Source organism: Saimiri boliviensis, chromosome X (assembly GCF_048565385.1).
Source record: "Saimiri boliviensis isolate mSaiBol1 chromosome X, mSaiBol1.pri, whole genome shotgun sequence".
Taxonomy (NCBI): domain Eukaryota; kingdom Metazoa; phylum Chordata; class Mammalia; order Primates; family Cebidae; genus Saimiri; species Saimiri boliviensis.
Genome location: NC_133470.1, coordinates 124,007,643 through 124,025,570, shown reverse-complemented (window position 1 = coordinate 124,025,570; position 17,928 = coordinate 124,007,643). Strand labels below are relative to the sequence as shown.

The following is a 17,928-nucleotide window of genomic DNA, read 5'->3' as shown; positions in this document are numbered from 1 at the left end:
TATTTATGACACACCATAGCCAATATCATATTGAATGAGCAATACCTGGAAGCATTTCCTTTGAAAACCAGTGCGTGACAAGTATGCCCTCTCTTATCAAACCTATTTGACATGATATCGGAAATTCTGACCAGTGCAGCCAGGCAAGATAAAGATATAAAGGTATTCAAATAGGAAGAGAGAAAGTTAAATTGTCTCTGATTGCAGGCAACATGATTATATATTTACAAAACCCCATTGTCTCAGTCTTCAAATTTCTTAAGCTGATAAACAATTTCAGTAAAGTCTCAGGATACAAAATCAACATGCAGAAATTTCAAGCAGTCTGTACACCAATTATAGACAAGCAGAGAGCCAAACCATGAATGAACTCCCATCCACAATTACTATGAAGAAATAAAATATCCAAGAATAGAGCTAACAAGAGATCTGAAGGACCTCTTCAAGAATCACTACAAACCACAGCTCAAGGAAATAAGAGAGAATACAAAGAAATGGAAAAACTTTCCATACCCATGGATAGGAAGAATCAATATTGTGAAAATGGTCATACTCCCCAAAGTAATTTATAGATTCAATGCTATTCCCATCAAACTACCATTGACATTTTTCACAGAATTAGAAGAAAATACTTTAAATTTCATATGGAACCAAAAAAGGGCCTGTATAGCCAAGAAAAGCCTAAGCTAAAAGAACAAAGCTGGAGGCATTACACTACCTGACTTCAAACTATACACAAGGCTACGGTAACTAAAACAGCATGATACTGGTACCAAAACAGATATATGGACCCATGGAACAGAACAGGGGCCTCAGTAATAACACCACACATCTACAACTATCTGATCTTCAACAAACCTGACAAAAACAAGCAATGGGGGAAAGGATCTCCAATTCAGTAAACAGTGCTGGAAAACTGGCTAGCCATATGCAGAAAACTGAAACTAGACTCCTTCCTTATGCCTTATGCAAAAATTAACTCAAGATGGATTAAAGACGTAAATGTAAAACCCAAAACTATGAACATCCTGGAAGAAAACCTAGGCGATACCATCCAGGACATAAGCATGGGCAAAGACTTCATGATAAAATTGTCAAAAGCAACTTCAACAAAAGCTAAAATTGACAAATGGGATAATTAAAGCGCTTCCGCACAGCAAAAGAAACTATCATCAGAGTGAACAGATAATCTACAGAATGGAAGAAAACATTTTCCATCTACTCATCTGACCACGGTCTAATATCCAGAATTACAAGGAACTTAAACAAATGTACAAAAGAAAAAAAAACAAACAATTGCATCAAAAAGTAGGCAAAGGATATGAACAGACACTTCTCAAAAGAAGACATTTATATGGCCAAAAACCTATTAAAAAAAGCTCAACATCACTGATCATTAGAGAAATGCAAATCAAAATCACAATGAGATACGATCTGATGCCAGGCAAAATGGCAATTATTAAAAATTCAAGGAACAACAGATGCTGGCAAGGCTGTGGAAAAATAGAAATGCTTTTGCACTGTTGGTGGGAATATAAACCAGTTCAACCATTGTTGAAGACAGTGTGGTGATTCCTCAAAGGTCTAGAACTAGAAATACCATTTGATCCAGCAATCCCACCACTGGGTATCTACCCAAAGGAATGTAAATCATTCTACTATATACATTAACACATATGTTTTTGGAAGCACTATTTACAATAGCTAAGACATGGAACCAATCCAAATGCTCATCAGTGATAGACTAGATAAAGAATATGTGGTACATACATATCATGGAATACTATGCAGCCATAAAAAGGAATGAGATCATTTCCTTTGCAGGGACATGGATGAAGCTGGAAGCTATCATCCTCAGCAAACTAACACAGGAACAGAAAACTAAACATTGCATGTTCTCACACATTAGTGGGTGTTGAACAATGAGAACATATGGACACAGGTTGAGGGGAATAACACACACCAGGGCCTGTTGATGAGGGGAGTGCAGGGAGAGTAGAAGGACAAATAGCTAATGCATGTAGGGCTAAAAACCTAAATGAAGGATTGATAGGCACAGCACAACACCATGGCATGTGTATACCTGTGTAATAAACCTACACATTCTACACATGTATCCCGGAACTTAAAGTAAAATAAAAAATTTTCAAGGGGTTAAAAAAAGAGAAAACTAAGGAACAGAAAGAGCAATGTAAGATAGTACTACTTGTATAGATTAAGAAGATATGCACACAAAACAACAATACACAGTTTGAAAGAACACATTCTAACAAAATACTACATGATAAATATTAATATTTTAGGAAGGTTGCAAGAATAGGAAGGAGGGGAATGGGAGTGGGTTATGGGGTTAAAAATAAGATATAATACACACAATTCATATAAACATGTGGATTTGGTGTTAGAGGATCAGATTTCTACAACCCAAGGGTCAAGGGTCTCTAACACTATGGAACAGTGCAGGTTTTTTTATTTTTATTTTTTTTATTTTTTATTTTTTTTTTAATTGCATTTTAGGTTTTGGGGTACATGTGATGAACATGCAAGATTGTTGCATAGGTACACACTTGGCAGTGTGGTTTGCTGCCTTCCGTCCCCTCACCTGTATCTGTCATTTCTCCCCATGCTATCTCTTCCCACCTCCCCACCCCTCCGCCCCTCCCCCATTTCCCCCCAACGGACCCCAGTGTGTAGTGCTCCATCAAAAACGATGAGTTCACGTCCTTTGTAGGGACATGGATGAACCTGGAAACCATAATTCTCAGGAACAGTGCAGGTTTATTGAATTCACTTGACTCATTTGGGCTTCAGTTTCCTCATCTATGAAGTAGGAACAATGTTTCCAATATTGATTACCTGTTAGGGTTGTTGCAAGACTCTAGTGTGCTAATGGGTGTGAAGGAGTTTAGACAAGTTTAAAGTAATTACCTAATATAAGCAACAATTTGTGTCACACCCAGTGGACATTTGTTGTTTGCCTTTCCATCGCTCATTTCTACTTTCTCCCTTCCCAAAAATCCTGATTCCCATTTGGGGATACATGTAGTTTTGAGGCAGTTGACCAATGGACTTATGGAACACATAAACTAGTATAAGCCAGGCACTTGTTTCATCTCCTGGACATAGTGTTTGGTTGGGGGTGGACATATAACTCAAAATGTTCAAATCAGACTGAATCTTAAAATTTTGGCTTGGGAAAATTGGGGGGAAATGCTTTACTTTGACATGAATGGGGTAGTGTGTATACCGGCAAGAAGCAGTCATGAGTCATGTCCCTCTTTTAAACTAAGAAGGGAGACTCTACCTGAGAATGGAGTCCTCATTGAGGATGTGGAGCTGAGAAATAGAGAAAGAAAGCAAGAGACTCAATGAGCAGAATTAGGTTCATCTGAGGCTAAGTTTTCAGTTTTCCCTGAACTATTCAGTTACATTGTTCAATACGTTCCTTTTTTTTTTTTTTTTTGGTCATGACTACTACATTGTTATATAAGTTTTCTCCCACTCCCACGTTGTTATAATTTTATCTGGTTTCTCAAAATGAAAGAGAAACCTTTTAAAATATAGCAGTGCACTAAACAAAATGGGTGGGTTGGATTGGTACACATCACTACACCGGATGGAAATATTCCCCAGAAAGTGCCCTGAAATGAATTGTTCAAGGTTTTCAGCAGTTCCATACTGCAAATAATGTCAGCTGGTCCTATTTTGAAAGAGGAAAAAATATATCCACTTTCATACATTTGTTTCTTGATCTGTATTTGACAAGAGAAAGAACCTGGATATAAAATTGTTGCAGGTGGCTGATGATTCTGATCAGTTAGCCACATGTGATGAAATAGAGACTTTGGTTTGTAAAGAATGCTCCTCCAGAGGATCGTGGGCTTAGGAATTGAACACCACAAGGAAGCATGAGGAGCCTCAGCCCAAGTGTCTTCTCAGCATAGTTTCTTTGATTCTCAAGGCTGAATATGTGGAGCAAATTCAACAACCAAAGAGCTAACAGAGAGACTTATATTAATTACCCAAACTACTGCATCTTTTCAGTGGCCTTGCCTTCTAGACCAAATGCTTTAATACCCCTAAGCATTCTTTGCACAGTTGGTTTGTGAAGATATTCCCAGATTTGGGGTAGCCAGGCAAGAGGAGAATAACCCTCCAGAATGGCAACTCTTGCTTGCTACAAACATCATCAGACTTGCCTGGGACACTTAGTGTGGGTCATCCCCATGGTTACTAGGTATGATGGAGAAGACAGAGGCCATGCCCTCATTAAACAAAGGAGAGAGGGAGAGAGATGGGCGGATAGCTGGTAAGTATAGCAGTCAGAACACACACAGCATTTTTCGATTAAGTTTTCCATCTTATATGGGCATGGTTTTCGGTGCCCCAAAACAATTACAATAGTAACATCAAATATCAGTTATCACTGATCATCATAATAGATAAAAGAATGAAAAGGTTTGAAATATTGTGAGAATTACAAAAATGTGACATACAGATAGAAAGTGAGCACATGCTATTAGAAAAATGGGCACTAATATACTTTTTAATACAGGGTTTCCACAGACCTTAAATTTGTAAAAAACACATTATCTGTAAACTGCAATAACGTGAAGTGTAACAAAACAGGTTTGTCTGTATGTGTGTATATATAACATTGTTAACACCCACCTATGAGTGATAACATGTGGTGTTTGGTTTTCTGTTCTTGTGTCAGTTTGCTGAGAATGATGGTTTCCAGATTCATCCACGTCCCTCATCCTTATTTATGGCTGCATAGTATTCCATGGTGTATATCTGCCTCATCTTCTTTATCCAGTCTATCATTGATGGGCCTTTGGGTTGGCTTCAGGTCTTTGCCTTTGTAAACAGTGCCGCAATGAACATATGTATGCATGTGTCTTTATAATAGAATAACTTATAATCCTTTGGGTATATACCCAGTAATGGGATTGCTGGGTCAAATATTTCTATTTCAAGATCCTTGAGGACTTGTCACACTGTCTTCCACAATGTTTGAATGAATTTACACTCTCACCAATAGTGTAAAATTGTTCCTATTTCTCCATATCCTCTCCAGCATCTGTTGTCTCCAGATTTTTTAATTATCGCCATTCTAACTGGCTTTAGATGGTATCTCAATGTGTTTTTGATTGAGGTTCACAGATAGGTTCACAGCCAAATTCTACCAGGCATACAAAGAGGAGCTGGTGCCAAGCCTTCTGAAACTATTGCAAACAATACCAAAAGAGGGAATCCTCCCTAACTCATTTTATGAGACCAACATCATTCTGATACCAAAACCTGGTAGAGACACAACTAAAAAAGAAAATTACAGGCCAATATCCATGATGAACATCAATGCAAAAATCTTCAATAAAATACTGGCAAATCGAATGCAACAGCACATCAAAATGCTTATTCATCATGATCAAGTGGGCTTCATCCTGGGAATACAAGGCTGGTTCAACATACACAAATCTATAAATGTAATCCATCACATAAACAGAACCAAAACCAAAAAACCACATTATTATCTCATTAGATGCAGAAAAGGCTTTTGACAAAATTCAAAAGCCCTTTATGCTAAAAACTCTCAATAAACTAGATATTGATGGAACATATCTCAAAATAACAGCTATTTATGTCAAACCCACAGCCAATATCATACTGAATGGGCAAAAACTGGAAGCATTCCCTTTGAAAACTGGCACTAGACAAGGGTGCCCTCTCTCACCACTCCTATTCAACATAATATTGGAAGTTTTAGCCAAAGCTATCAGGTAAGAAAAAGAAATAAAGGGTATTCAGTTAGGAAAAAAGGAAGTCAAATTGTCTCTATTTGCAAATGACATGATTGTATATTTAGAAGACCCCATCGTCTCAATCCAAAATCTCCTTAAGATGACAAGCAACTTCAGCAAAGTCTCAGGATACAAAATCAATGTGCAAAAACTACAAGCATTCCTATACACCAATAACAGACAAATAGAGAGCCAAATCATGAGCGAACTCCTATTCACAATTGCTACAAAGAGAATAAAATACCTAGGAATACAACAAAGGATGTGAAGGATCTCTTCAAGGAGAACTACAAACCACTGCTCAAGGAAATAAGAAACAGATGGAAAAACATTCCATGCTCATGGTTAGGAAGAATCAATATCGTAATAATGGCCATACTGCCTAAAGTAATTCATACATTCAATGCTATCCTCATCAAGCTACCATCTACCTTCTTTACACAACTGGAATTATTATGAAAATATTAAATTATTACTGAAAGTGACCTAAAGATTCAAAATAATTCCTATCAAAATACCAATGGCGTTTTCCACAGAAATAGAAAAAACAATCCTAAAGTTTCTGTGAAGCATTCCCTTTGAAAACTGGCACTAGACAAGGGTACCCTCTCTCACCACTCCTATTCAACGTAGTACTGGAAGTTTTAGCCAGCGTTTTCAGGCAAGAAAAAGAAATAAAGGGTATTCAGTTTGATCTAATTGTTATTTGTAAAACACTTCACCCAACAACAGGAGAATATGCATTTTTTTCAAATGTATATGGAACATATTCCAAGAGAGGGTATATTGTGGGACCTGCCTATGCACCCTTGAATCTAAAATAAAAAATATAGAGATACAGATAAAGTAACAAAAAAGAAGACATTTAAAGGAATATAAATCATACAATGATCTTCATAGAATAAACTAAAACTCAATAACAAAGGTATCTAGAAAATCTTCAAATATGCAGAGATGAAAGAAAACACTTCTATATAAGCAATGCAGCAAAGTCTCAGGGTAAAAATCAATGTGCAGAAATTACAAGCATTCCTATATACCAACAATAGACAAGCAGAGAGCCAAATTATGAATGAATTCTCATTCACAATTGCCACAAAGAGAATAAAATACCTAGGAAAAAAAAAAAACTTTTAAAGTTCATATGGAACTAAAAAAGAGCTTGTATAGCCAAGACAATCCTAAGCAAAAAGAACAGACCTGGAAGCATCACACTACATGACTTCAAACTATACTACAGGACTACCATAACCCAAACAGAATGGTAATGGTACAAAAACGGAGATATAGACCAATAGAATAGAACAGAACACTCAGAAATAAGACTGCACATCTACAACCATCTGATCTTTGATAAATCTGAAAAAAGCAACCAATGGGGAAGAAATTCCCTATTTAATAAATGGTGCTGGGAGAATTGGTTAGCCATATGTAGAAAACTGAAACTAGGCCCCTTTCTTACACCATCTACAAAAATTAACTGAAGATGGAATAAACACTTAAATGTCAAACCCAAAACTATAAAAACCCTAGAAGAAAATCTAGGTAATATCATTGAGGGCATAGGTATGGGCAAATATTTCATGACAAAATTGCCAAAAGCAATTCCAACAAAAGAATGGAAAAATGGGATCTAATTAAACTTAAAAGCATAGCAAAAGAAACTATCATTGGAGCGAACAGACAACCTACATAGTAGGAGAAAATGTTTGCAATCTATCCATCTGGCAAAGATCTAATATCTAGAATCTACAAGGAACTGAAGCAAATTTACAAGAAAAAACAAACAAAAAAACATTAAAAGGTAGACATGAACAGACATTTCTCAAAAGAAATTTATGCAACCAAAAAAATATGGAACAAAGCTCAACATCATTGATCATTAGAGAAATGCAAATCAAAACCATAATGAGATACCATCTCATGCCAGTCAGAATGGTGATTATTAAAAAGTCAAGAAACAACAGATGCTGGTGAAATTGCAGAGAAATAGGAACACTTTTACATTTGTTGGTGGAAGTATAAATTAGTTCAACTACTGTGGCAGACAGTTGGCTATTCCTCAAAGATTTAGAACAAGAAATACTGGCTGGGCACAGTGGCTTACCCCTGTAACCTCAGCACTTTGGGAGGCCCAGGTGGGCGGATCACCTGAGGTTGGGAGTTCGAGACCAGACTGACCAACATGGAGAAACGCTGTCTCTATTAAAAATACAAAATTAGCCAGGCATGGTGGTGCATGCCTAAAATTCCAGCTACTTGGGAGGCCGAGGCAGGAGAATCACTTGAACACAGGAGTCAGAGGTTGCGGTGAGCCCAGATCATTCCATTGCACTCCAGCATGGGCAACAAGAGCAAAACTCCATCTCAAAAAAAGAAAAGAAATACCATTTGACCCAGCAATCTCATTACTAGGTATATACCCAAAGGAATATAAATCATTCTATTATAAAGATACATGAACACATATGTTCACTGCAACACTATTCACAATAGCAAAGAGATGGATTCAACCCAAATGCCCATTAATGATAGACTGGATAGAGAAAATGTGGTACATATACATCATGGAATACTATGCAGCCATAGAAAGGAACAAGGTCATGGTTTTCTGCAGGAACATGGATGGAGCTGGAAGCCATTATCCTCAGCAAACTAATGCAGCAACAGAAAACCAAACACTGCATGTTCTTATTTATAAGTGGGAGCTGAACAATGAGAACAGATGGACACAAGGAGGGGAACAACACATACTGGGGCCTGTTGTGGGAACAGGAGGAGGAAGAGCATCAGGAAAAGCAGCTAATGGATACTGGGCTTAAAACCTTGGTGATGGGATGATCTGTGCAGCAAACCACCATGGCACACATTTACTTGTGCAACAAACCTGCACATCCTGTACATCCTGCACATGAATTGCAGAACTTAAAAAAAAAAAAAAAGAAATCTGAAATACTGATATCAGATAAAGTAGACTTCAGTTCAAGGAATATTATTAGAGATATTGAGAGACATTCTGTAATTATAAAGAGGTCAATTCTCCCTGAAGATACAGCAGTTTAAAATATGTGTGCATCTAGGGCCGGGCGCGGTGGCTCAAGCCTGTAATCCCAGCACTTTGGGAGGCTGAGGTGGGTGGATCACGAGATCGAGAGATCGAGACCATCCTGGTCAACATGGTGAAACCCCGTCTCTACTAAAAATATAAAAAATTAGCTGGGCATGGCGGCGCGTGCCTGTAATCCCAGCTACTCAGGAGGCTGAGGCAGGAGAATTGCCTGAACCCGGGAGGCGGAGGCTGCGGTGAGCTGAAATCGCGCCAATGCACTCCAGCCTGGGTAACAAGAGCGAAACTCCGTCTCAAAAAAAGAAGAAAAAAAAAAGTGTGCAACTAACAACAGAAGTTTAAAAACTTGAGTAAAAAATGATAGAAATCAGGATAAATAGACAATTATTTTTGGAAACTTCAATATTCCTCTCTCAGTAACTGATAGAACAAGTATACTGAATGTCATCAAAAATACAGAAGACCAAAACAACGCTATCAACCATTTGACTTAATTATCATTTTTAAAACACTTCACCCAACAACAGGAAAATATGCATTATTTTCAAATGTATATGGAACATATTCCAGGAGAGGGTATATTGTGGGACCTGCCTATGCACCCTTGAATTTAAAATAAAAAATATAGAGATACACATAAAGTAGCAAAAAAGAAGACATTTAAAAGAATATAAATCATACAATGATCTTCATAGAATAAACTAAAACTCAACAAAGGTGTCTAGAAAATCTTCAAACATGCAGAGATGAAAGAAAACACTTCTATATAAAACAATTTCAGGAGACAGGAGCAAGCAATGCAATAAAACACATTGATTTAAAATATGAGGCTCAGAGAGATGCAAAGACATACCCAAAGTCATAGAGCAAGAACAGGGAACCAGGCTGACCCGATTTCAGTGTTGGTGTTTTACCCCTACTCTACTACCTGATGTCTTTTATCATCATCTCCTCTCAGAATATACAAAGTCAGATTGACACTATCAGTTAGAACCAACTTTCTGTGGAGCTGAGGATAGCCTAAATTCACAGGCCCTGGATATTGGAGGTAGAAGGTGCTCAGATATGGGGAACTTAGTATTGGCAACTGTGTTGAACTAAGTACTCCTGATACTCATTTTGTTTTCAAAATAACAATTTTATTGAGCATAATTCACAGGTCACACAATTCACCCTTTTAAAGTGTTCAATTAAGTGGGTTTTCATATATTCACAGAGTTGTGTGGCTTTTCTCCATTAGGCCTGTTTGGGGAAATTGATTCTTTTGTATTTGTGATGGTAGCCAAACTCAGATGAATGGCCTATTGTTTGGCAAACTCTACTTCCAAAAGTTAAACCCTGAATGTTCCACCGGCTTCCTCCAGCATTGGTCTCTGTGGAAGTTATTTACATGAGCATTTAGGGTGGCTCCCTGAAACAGCAACATTTCTTTATTTTCTTTTGTTAGCTATTAACTAGCCCTGCCCAGACCTCCTACAGAAAATACATCTGTGAGGTACTTGGGAGAGGCCCTACCCTACCCTCTTGACATTAAAGTATCTTCAGTATGAAAATTTGAAAGACATGTAAAGTTTCTCAATCATTTTTGTTCTGGTTCAGACAGTGGTTCTTAATCTGATGCCATAGCAGTCTGGGAAGCCAGGAGTTATGTGAGAAACCCGCAAATCAGCTTGCGATCAAGACTTTTATTTTGATTAAATATATCTTACACACATTTGCTACTATTTCTAATACATGGGTACTGTTGTGATTAATAAAGGACAAAATCTTCTGCACATGTAACTTTTTATTATATAATAACTTTTTTGATTATGTATTTTCTCAATTAGCAGAGACTAGAACTATAACTACTGTCAAGGGATAATCAGATAGTTTTGATTGATAAAATAAGTTACATGGACTCAAAATGTTTAGGAACCACTAAATTAAACAAAGACCTTTCTTCAAAGGGTAGAATTTTTTCATTTAGTAGGGCATCAACTTATTAGCAGCCATTAATACAGTAGTCTGGATTAATTGGCTTGCTTCAGGGTAGGGCATTGAACACTTTCAACCTAAAAGCAGAGTGGGGATCTGCAACGGCTCCAAGCAGGTCTAGTGGGTTAGAATCAGTATTTTGGGTGCCATGTGTGCTTGAGGAATTTGACAGTTTTTATGCTTATAATAGTACTCAAACTTTGATAGATGAATTATTGCTTGGTTAGTACCACTCCAGACAACCAAACCCCAAACGTTCTCCAACTTCTACCAATGTTGGAAAACACTCTAAGGGAAAAAAGAGGGTGATGAGCACCAGGATGGGAGCACAAAAGGTAGGAAGGGACAGCAAAATATGTGACCAAGGCCAAATATGTCTACATCTTAGTTTGTTAGGAGGGCAAGGAGATAGTAAGGTCTACCCCCAAAACTTTAGCACACTGCAGTCATGAAAAGCCTAGTTTAGACTTCCTTTACTTGTGAGGTCTTGCCTTCCTTTTGCTCTGTTCCAGAACCTCCTTCCCCTATACTTGCTTACAAACCTTCCCCTCTCATCCAACACAGAGTCCCATTTTCTATCCAAAGCCATTCAATCAGCTCGAATTGTCTGTGTGTTTCTGGAGGGGTTCCCTCTCCAAACTTGCCAGAATGTCTCAATATTCTTGGAGCTTGTCCTCAGTTTCCGAACCTTCGAGGCGTCCCATAGGCCACAGTTTTGGCTTCAAATACACACTGACCTTTTCCTTTCACCCAAACACCCTCCTCCTTACCCATTGCATTGCATCAGAGCCATCTCAAGCCTGTTGTCTTGCTCCAGACACCCCCTTCCCTGTGGCTTCGGGTTAATATCTGGTCCTTTCCAATCCCACCCCATGTGATTATGCCTTTGTTTCAGATCCAGGAGAGTAATCGTACTCAGACTGGGTCTCCACTAGCCAATGCAAAAGGGACATTTGAGAAAACAATCAGCTAGTCCCTGCAGAAGGGGTTTTTGGTTTCTTGACAACCAGATAGTTGCCTCAATTCTCCTCTCTGTCTGACATGAGTTCAGGGCCATAAGTGGCTACTTTCCCCTGCACAAACACGGCAAGTGTACAATAATGACTTCAGCTCCTTGAGAAAAGGCCATATCCCAAGAAGTACTCCAGAGAGCTGATTTTCTTAGAATTGCAGGGCAAAGGGCTCCTGAGAACTGGGCTGAGTACTACTAGTGTTTGCCTTTTTCCAACTTCTGTGTGACTGCCATCTAGTGGCATCCAGGGTGGTGGGGGGAGTGGAGAGTGCTCCAACAGGTTTCAGTCAATAAGCAGGTGCATTGTTCATAAATAATTTAAAAACAATATTAAAACCGACTAAAAGTTGGTTAGACTTTTGTTATAACCATACACTGGCAATTCTAAACAGTCATTGATAAAATATTTCTCACTTTGGCACACCACTGCCCCTACTCCAGCACCTAAGTGATTCCCTCATCTCACCTTGGAGAGCCATATTTAAGCCTGACTTTTCAGATAATACTTCAGATTTATATCCCTTCCCTCTATTAAAATGTTCCTGTCTTGTCTGGTATAACCCTAGGGCTCTGCTTTTTATTTTCCTTGGTAGAATTTATTTATAGGCAAGTATTTATAGTGGTTACCAGCTGTCTCTACCAGAGGCACCTATATTATAACAGGAGTCACCTGAAGAATCAATACTATAGTCCAATGGTTGTTCTAACTCTTTTAAAGCAGTGAAACTCTGTTTTCAAACAAAATATGGCATGGAACCCCAACTCCTCTTAAGTCTCACCTTCAGTGTCATTTCCTCTGAAAGTCTTCCTTGCCTCTCCATGAGGACAAGTCACCATGACCTACAGTCACAGCACGTTGGACTTGCCCTTTCATACTATCCATCACACTTGTAATAGATTGTCTAGTGTCCGTATTCCCTAGTAGACTATAAGCTCTGTGTGGGCAGATACTGCGGCTATCTTGTTCGCTATTGGAAATCCAGAAACAAGTGTTGTACCTGGCCCACTGTATGTGGTCCATAAATAGCTGATGAATGAATGAATAACAGAAACTGTTATTATAGCCTATGAGTAAATCAACATTGGAAATAACCATGTCACGTGTTGTCCTGTGGGATTTTATTGAAATTATAATCAAAAACAAGCCCAAGATCATTTTTTGGAAAAAAAAGTATGATTAACCAGTTTTCCCAACTTTTAGTCATGTGATTAAAACTAAATGCAACAGTCACAACTCCCAGTTTCTAGTATGTAGATTTTTCTTCCTCTCCGTGGCATTAAAGTCAGGTTCTTCTTCTTACTAAGTTTTGGCTGAAGCCCTGTAGGGACAGCCCCCTCTCCTGTTTTATTCCAGGACCCCCAAAAGGCTTCTCCTGTTTGAAAATCCTAGGTTGGCACTTCTTTCAAAGACATACTTAGGTTCCACTTTCTGACCTGGGCCGGTTCACCCCTCCTTAGGCAACCTGGTGGTCCTCCACTCCCAGGAGGTCACCATATTGATGCCAAACTTAGTGTGGACACCTGATCAGCATAGAGCACTATAGCCCAGAACTCCTGGGCTTAAGTGATCCTCCCACCTCAACCTCCTGAGTAGCTGAGACTACAGGCATGCACCACTGCTCCCAGCAGTTTCTACTTTCTGATGGAAGTTAACCCAACCTGAGACTGCTTTCCTTTTTCTTTTAACTACTAGAGTTCAAGAACAAAGGGTTCACCTGGTTTTTAAAATTTATTTTTATGTAGTATTTTTTTTTAAGAGACAGGGTCTTGCTCTGTCCCTCAGGCTGGAGTGCAGTGGGCATGATCACTGCAGCCCTGAACTCCTCAGCTCAAGTGATCCTCCTGCCTCAGCCTTCTAAGTAGCTGGGACTACCAGCGTGTGTCACCACACACAGCTAAGTTATTTTTAACTTTTTGTAAAGTTGGCGTCTTTCTATGTTACCCAGGCTGGTCTCTAAGTGATCCTCCTGCCTCCCAAATTGCTAGGATTACAAGCATAAGCGACCACACCTGATCCAGTTTTTTAAAAAGACATTTACTGTGCATTTATATGCCAGTCACTCTCATGAACACTTTATTAACTCATTTAAGCCTGAAAAGAACTCTATGGCATAGAGATTTTTCTTACCCTTATTTTACAGATAAGGAAACGAAGGTTAAGAGATGTAGGAAACAAGAACAAGAAATATGAATTGTTTGCATATATTAACTCTGTCTTCCCCTGGTTCCCTGATTGGAGGGAACTCCTCAATAGTTTTTACCCCAAAGTTATTCTGTTATTAATTCTGGCGATAAGTTGAACAGAGGTGAACAGCTTTATTGCAGGACTGAAAAGGGCCAACACCCTTCTGCAGCCTTTCATTCCCCTCTCCCACTTACCTCTTAGTGAAGAGGGCTCCCAATGCGGATGCATTCCAGAGCTTCAGAATTCTTTTTCTGAGCTGCTCCCTCCTATGGCAACGCCCACATGAATGCCAGAGGACAATGGTGCAGACAGTTTTCAGGAATGCGTGTAGACCAGCAGCCCCTTCCTGCTCACCAGGGCCTCTGGCTGCCATGCAAGCTGCTACATCCCATAATAAACAGACCAAAACCTGGGCATTTTAGAGAAGTGGGAGGTTCAGAGGTGAAAGAAAGAGAAAGCAGGAAGAGGAAGAATAACATTAGCACTCTTTAAGGAGAGAAGGCGCGGATTACGGATGCCTAGGAAGGACAGATATGGCCTACTTACTTGGTGCTGCCGACTTCTATCATCTCCCAAAATCTCATCCTTCTCACCCCCAAAACTCCCTTCTATTGCTTCCACTGCCAGAAGGTTTTCACTCACTTTAGCCCTCTGCCTCTATTTTTGTAATTGGGAAATGCATTTTAGGGTAAAAAAGAATAATAAAGTCTTTAAAAGTGAAAAAGTAGCTTAGGATTAAGCAATTATCACTTACTTCACTTAAGTTGCCTCCTTCCTAATGCCAGACAGCTGCTCTGGAGGGATTTAGATTTTGATTGTTGCTGTGAGGTGGTTAATGGCAGAGCCCGAGGTGCTTTGTGGAACTAGGCAGGTGGGATCCCTGGATCTGAAGGGAGGAATGAAGGCACTGAGAACCCAGAGAATGCAAGGTAAAATGGAGAGAAAAAGCTGTCAAGGACAAACTTAGTCTTCTTTGAGCTTTTGGCTAGGGCCTGTGCCTCGTCTCCCTCCCATCCATCCCACCCAGAAAAGTGAGAGGAAACTCCCTGCTCACGCCTCTCCTCACCACCTGCTCCTTCTCCCAGGACGGAACTTAAGTGGGTACTACTTAGTACTATATATAACTTGGCTACATGCAAGGTTCAAGAGGCTTGTGTGGACTGGCCTGGGGATTTGAGCATCAAGTAGAATGATGTTTCAATAAGAAAATACATGCTGAATTCTAAACTTTGGTCAATATATTATTCTTAGATTGGGAACTGCTTATAGTGGGAGGTAATTTAGAATTCCTTCTGTCTACATTAACTTGAAGTCAGGCATTGGGGTCTCTTGTATGGGCTGTTTTGTGAAGGCTCCATACACACCATGTTAGAGCTTAACTATCCATATACACACAGAGAAAGATCTAAAAATGTATAAGTATCGTTTTATATGTACATGTGTATATATATATATATATATATATATATATATATATATGAAACAGGGTCTTGCTCTGTTACCCAGCCTGGAGTGCAGTGGGATGATCAGCATGATCATAGATTATTGCAGCCTTGAACTCCTGGGCTTCAGTGATCCTTCTGCTTCAGCCTCCTGAGTAGCTGGGACTATAGGCATGTGCGCCATGCTCAGCTATTTTTAAAATTTTTTGTAGTGATGAATGTCCCACTATGTTGCTCTTACAGGCATAAGCTACTATGTGCAACCTGTAATATATATCTATTTTAAATATTATACTATATTATAGATAACATATGTAGAAATATAGATATTACTTATCCACAATATTGAAGTCTTAGCAAAAATCCTTCACAGCTTAGTATTATTGTGAAACCTGTGCCACAAATGCAAGAACATCTTGCTTTAAGCATTTAGAAAAATCGATGTGTAAATCCAATATTTATCATTTCTTTTGAAAGACATCTTACGGTAAATCAGTTTGCAAAGCAAACAAGAACTTTTTGTCATTTGTACTTGTTAACCCAGGTTTTGTTAGTTTTCTTTAGAGTAGGGTACAGAGAAAATGTCCTGAAAATCTGCCTAGCCTCTGCATATTTATGTATTCCCCAAACTGCTTGCTCTCCCAACTGGAGAAAGAATCTCACCAGATGGACTCTTCACTTGGCAAATATTTACTGAATGTCTGGACGTGCTGGACATTGGGTCCCTTACTTCTAAAAGCCTTCCAATCTAATCAGAGGGACCATGACTGAGCAAACATTTCATGTTTTTACATATAATGGCATATGAAAGGTGAATGCCTTCACTGTTCTCAAGTCGAAAATAAGATCAATAATGATACCTCCCACATAGGGCTATGGTGAGGATTAAATGAAAAAATAGGAATGTGAATTCATTACTACAGTGGTTGGCACAGGAAGAATACTTTGGTGATTATTTCCTGACAGCACAGAAGAGGGAAGAACTAACCTCCTTGAAGGAGAAATTTTCAGAGATACGCAATGTGAGTTTCTCACAATGAGTAGGTGCTTGGTAAGTAGAGACATCAAGCAATAAACACTCCAGGCAAAGGGAGCTGTGTATGAAGGCTCAGAAGTCCTGAGAATGTGATAAGTTCCAGGATCCTGGAGTTGCCTGCCATACTTGGAAGATACAGTACATAAAAAGAGAGGGAAAATGGTGGCAAACCAGGAGATGAGCAGGCAAGGTTCCACAGATGCAGTGATGTTTGAAGGATGGCTAGAAGTTTGCCAATCACAGAAGAAAGAAGAATGCTGTGGTGGTGGAAAGAGCATATACAAAGGCCCAAAGTTGTGCATGCATATGAAATATTTGGGGGACAGTGTTCCCCCAGATAGGTGGAACTCTGCATTGAAGAAGCTACCTCTCCCATGTGGAGGTTTCAATGGTGTCTGGGCATGTTTGCTAGGCTGGTGGGGTGGGCCCTTTGAAGTCAGATTGTGTGAGGGTTTCATAGGGGAATGGAAGCAGTACATGTGCCCCTAAAAGGAGAGGAATTTGGAAAACAGTAGTGTGTCTGTCTTGGAGGCTTGTACTCAGCACAGACTGGCAAGAGAGCACTGATAAAACGGATAAAAGTGGAACTTGAATGACTTGTTTCCATAAAAAAAACTATGAGACTGAGATACAGGAAGACCCTGCTTTGGTACACATAATACACACTCAAGAACTATTTGTTAATTGGTTTCACATAAGGTGTTAAAGTGTAACATCACAGGTTGGGAGGAAAGAGGGTACTCTCTCCACTGTGTGCAAGATCTGGTGCCACCTGGTAATGCTGAGGATTCCAGAGCACAACCACTGTGGTAGCTCCTCTAGACCAGCAGAAAGAGCCCCCACCAGGAATAGCACAGTTGGCACCAGTGGTGATGTGTGTGGTGATACAGTCAATGGGCATTCTTTTTCTAGCAGTGCCCATCATGGAAGTGAGTGTTAGGGAGGAAAAACCTTTCCTCTATTCTCTTAGGTTCAGTAACTAGGAGCCTGTGGATTAAACTAGCAAAAGACAGATTAACAGAAGGGAAGGCACACAATTTTTATTAATATTAACATGCACAGAAATTCATAAAAAGGAAGTGAAACTCAAGTGGTTACACTTGGGGCCTTTACACCCTTTTAACAAAGGAAGTGTTTGGGATTCAAGGGAGGATAAATTGTGGGAAAGTGACTTAAAATATTTGGGGAAACTAATGGACAGTAAGGGTTATTTTAGTAAGGTCTGTGTCTTGGTCTGTGTTGCTATAAAATAATACTTAAGGCTGGGTAATTTATTAAAAGAGAGGTTGGCCGGGCGCGGTGGCTCAAGCCTGTAATCCCAGCACTTTGGGAGGCCGAGGAGGGTGGATCACGAGGTCAAGAGATCGAGACCATCCTGGTCAACATGGTGAAACCCCGTCTCTAC

The 17,928-nt window shown here is 39.3% G+C and overlaps 1 long non-coding RNA gene across 1 annotated transcript in view; it reads right to left on the bottom strand.

The window, feature by feature from the left end:
• LOC141582794 (uncharacterized) overlaps nucleotides 1-14,410 on the bottom strand; it is a 138,117-nt gene extending 123,707 nt beyond the window's left edge. Inside the window, exon 1 of the long non-coding RNA XR_012515680.1 lies at nucleotides 14,240-14,410. This is a non-coding gene — a long non-coding RNA (uncharacterized LOC141582794). The remainder of the gene's footprint in view (nucleotides 1-14,239) is intronic.
• Nucleotides 14,411-17,928: the final 3,518 nt, after the last annotated feature.